Source organism: Anopheles ziemanni, chromosome 2, assembly GCF_943734765.1.
Source record: "Anopheles ziemanni chromosome 2, idAnoZiCoDA_A2_x.2, whole genome shotgun sequence".
In the NCBI taxonomy this organism is placed as follows: Eukaryota; Metazoa; Arthropoda; class Insecta; order Diptera; family Culicidae; genus Anopheles; species Anopheles ziemanni.
Genome location: NC_080705.1, coordinates 74933984 through 74938621, shown reverse-complemented (window position 1 = coordinate 74938621; position 4638 = coordinate 74933984).

Below are 4638 nucleotides of genomic sequence, written 5' to 3'. Positions count from 1 at the left end.
AGAGGTCATAATACGCTGGCCGGAACGCGTAAACACCGACACATATTTTCAACCCGGACGGACACTGAACCGCGCTGGTGCTCCCGGCCGCGTTCAGTAGAACCATTCAGTAGTGGATCTTCCGACTTTCAGAGACACGATGATGATGCGGGCCGTTCGCCGTCACCGCGCGCACATACATCACCGTGCGTGTCTTCCTGCGCCACACACGGCCTCGTAACCCTTCCTCGTTCCAGCACACAACACGTCGTCACATACACACACACACACACACACACACACGTTGATGACGAATCGCTTCGCTGACAGCTGCCCCGCGATCGCGTTTACTCTTTCCCCACAGGGACACACTATCGCCCGCACACAAACACACACGAAACACGCGAGTAAAACGGCACGATCTGCCCGTCCCACGGAAACAACACACGGAACGGGGTGGCACAAGACCAGCGATTCGCGGTCGCATTCACGCCCGCTTACTTTTATTCCTTCTTCTTGTTTTGTTTATTACTTTAATCGGCATTCATTCCATCTGCTGGGTGGAGAGATTACACTATGCTAAAAAACGCCACAATGCCACGCTAGAGTGTGCTGTGATGGTGTGCTGGCACACGGATATAGTGCGACAAGCGTCACCGGTACGGACGTACGTGTGCGTACGTGTGCATATTATTTATTTCGTGTTCGCGCGACCCCGGGGTCTGAAGCCAGCGCGAGTGACGTCATCGGAACGCAATGCCTAAACGCAACACTCGACCAGCTCTTCCGGGGGCGACCGAGGCGGAGAGGGGGACAGGGATCAGGCGAAATCGTCGAGGGGGGAGACGGGAGTTAGTGGTGGACAATGGTTGGGGCCACCCCCTCCGCGGGGAAGGGGTACAGTTAAAGAATGGACAACGGGCGAACCGTACTTTCCGTCTCGCGGGCTCATCCCGTGTGTTCCGCGGCGCGTTTTGACACACAATACTATAGTAGGGAAGAGGGGGGCATTATGCACCTTCCTGCTGTCCAACCAATTTGTTTATTTGCATGACTTAAACTAAAATCTTTACTTTTATATCTCTAAGTTGCAAAGTCCCCTAATGACATAAGTTGCTTTCAATTTAACAACCAATGTCGAAATGCACAGTTCCATCCCCTAGCATAGCTGGGACTTCAAGCAAATTTCTTCTTCTATCATAAAAGGATCACTTCTATCATAAAAGGAACTGTAAATTAAGAAGTGACCAATATGGTAAATATTTGGTGCTGTAGACATAGGCTACGGGCCTGCATATTGGTTCTTGCCAAACATATTACCCAGCTGCATGTTTTATGCTGCGCATTATCTCGAACGCAAATGATCCACATCGATTGCATTCATAGATTTCAAATAAATGACCAGTTACTTTATGGGTAAGTTACAAGTATACTAGTTTCTCCAAAGCGATCGTTGATCCTAGAAGAATATGAAAGAAATGAGTTTGTTTAACACTAGAAAACGTTGCTATGGAATCTTGCCCGAATGCTTTGGGGCGCTCTATCTGACTTCTTGATTCGAAACGCTACACTTCGCAATTTTTGACGATTTTTCTGCTCTGTAAACGATTGCTGTTTAGTACATTTGTTAGCTTACTTTTGGAATTTTTTCGTTTGTTTTTCAATCCATTACTTTGAGTCTCCATCATTCTGCTAGCTAGATTTACACGAGACACACAAAAGAACAAGCAGGCAGGTGGATTTTGGTCAAATTTTATCAACAGATGTTTGACAACCTTTTTTACAAAATCTTTACCCAAAATAATGAAAGTTCCACAGCTGTGGCAAAACCAACCGGGTTGCCTGTAACCCCAAGCGGTGCATATTACCCTAACATCTCCTACCTGGACGCGCCCGAGTAAAGCCGTGTTGCGGGCGTTGTTCGGGCCTAATACAATCTTAATGTTGACTCTAGCGCTCAGTAGCATAGATTTTTTTTACCAAATGTTTTATTCCATCCACTATGCTGTCTCATGATCAACCAGCGATCGTTGTCAAATCTAACTCCGATCGGATGGAGTTGATCCTAGGCACGATAAAACACGATCGCCACACAACAATCGGATTCAACACTAAAGGCCTTCTAGTCGGCAGGCCAGTGGCAGTCTTCCTCGAAAGGGCAACCATTGGTAATTACCAACCCGGTTCAACTCCGGGCCTCTCCGATGGCGGTTGTATGACGAGAAGGGATGGTTCTGGGAGGGATGGGGCAACAGGGGGAGGTCAATCGCGTGTCAACGGTCGAAACGGTGGAGGAAATGATCTTGTGCAAGATGGAATGAAACAAATAATAAATTAAAAAAAAACACACATCATCACAGCACCACCGCGGAGAACCAATAGTTTTAAGGAGAAAACAAACCACACAACCACACACAGAACTCTGAAGGACTTTTGGGGAAAGGGAATTCCGTACCGCTTCCAGTTTCAAACTCGCGCTGTAGAATTGACGCACAAACAATAGAACAGAATGCAAATGCTGCTGCTCACCCGGGCACCAACTCGTAATAATTAGCAGATCGAAAGCTTCACTTTAAACGCGCTGGCAGAAAACTATGTTTGCTGCGTTGCGTGTGCCTCCCACCGCGGGTATTTAGGGTACATCAACTATTTACTTTCATTCATAAATTATCTTCGCCAAACGCGGCAGCGAGCGACGCATTCACGCACACGCGCACGCATCGATGCATGCGACCAACCAGCCGCACACCAACCCACTTGCACAAACGCGTCCAGGAGGGAATACACAGCCTTCCAGCGAGGGAGCTGGAGGAAAACACCATCATCTCGCGGGGTCGCACGAAACACTGGAAAAAAGATGACTTACGAGACTCGCACACGACGAGAGGGCACACTGCGAGTCGACAAATAAACGGGTTACCTTGTTGATTCGTAGTTCTAGCACCGCTTGACACAACCCCGATTGCGAGGGTTTTTCCTCTGCTTTAGCTCGTTTAATTGTGATGATTCTTTCCACCGCACAAAACTGTGGAGTACACGTCCCGATGGGCGCAAGTGAATCGGACGGGCAAATGGCAAGATCAATCGACGGGCAGGAAAAGCCACACACGAGACGTTCGCGAACGACGGTGGCCGCACTGGTCGAAGGGTGTTTGCGTACTGACGAAATCCAGTTTCGCCTCAAGAAAGCGAACCGACGGCTTACCGAGACGCGAGCGAAAGGGATACGTGCGAGCGCGGCTTCCGACGGGCAGAGCGGGAAAGGGCACAAACTCGCTGAAACTTTTTATGATCTATCGGCTTATGAACGCGCGGCGCAGCTCATTCTTCGAAGGAGCTTACAAAATGACACAAGCTTTAAAGGTACAGCACGCACACACACACACATGCACTTGTGCACCCCGTCACCGTCGACCGGTTGTTGGTGTTGGTGTTTGCGTGTTTTATGAACGGGCATTGTTGACAGCGATCATCGTTGGCATTGACTTAAGTCACAGATCTTAAGATTTCGATCGGTATGATCGTTCTCAGCGCATGCTGAGTGGAACAGCATGTACGCCGTGGAGATGAGGACCGATTGGAGTCTCCTGCGGATAATTGGATAATGTGAAGGGTTGCCCTTGGTGCTGGTCATCTGCTTCGAAGATTTCTTTACAAATGTGTTCACTAAATTTAACCTCTACTTTTACTCATCCTGTCTGAGAAACCTCAATGTTGTAGAACCATTATGTCCGGTTTCGAATTTTTTTTTATCCACGTGGTCTCTTCATAGCAAGCCAATAGCACTACACTATGTAGGAGAAAAATGTGGCATAAAATCGACTATGTACTAAAGTAGTTTGAGTTGAAGGCTAAATATTTTACTTATCGTACGGAATGTATAAAACAAACAATTCCAAATATAATATCGAATCGAGATTATGATAATGTTCTTATCAAAATAATTAAAACCACGAACATTTCTGCTCTCGTTAGGTTAAATGATTAGAAATAAAAATCCGTATCACTTGAATTCTATGTTATCCTATCCAGGTGCATCTGTAGTTTTCTTTAAAAAAAACGAAATTAATTACAGTAAAATAACGATCACATTTTATCCTTTACTTTAGTTGGTTTATTTTTTCAGTGTCTTTCACTTCCACCATCTTCCGTTCCGTTCAGTTCCGTTCCATTCGTCTTCACGATTTTTTTTTCGTCCTCACGGTTCGAGTACTTACACAAAAAATATCAGATCTTTTTAGTAATTTTTCTGGTTTTACGATAATTTAATTTAAAAAGCCTAGAGTACTTTTTCGTCCTTCATGTGGATTGTGTGTTGTGTATGTTTGTGTAAGTGTTTCGGTTCCCGCTGTTTATGGTTTCAGTTTACTCTCTGTGTCCTGTGCCCGCTTAAAAAACTTTTACCAGCCCTCATTCGTTTTGAACATCACCATTCGTTTCGTACACAGTGGGTTTCCACATTGTGTGATTTTTATTCCTTCCTCACCTGACCGCGATCAGCGACATATCATATTCCTTGCGCCTCATCTGCTCGTCCTTAATAGTTATGTATATATATGTTCTTTTTTTCTGTTATCATCTGTCTATCCTTGCTACTTGTCTTGTCCTATTTTTGCGCACCGTGTAGCGTCCCTTTCCATTTCTGCTAGGTTTTTGCAC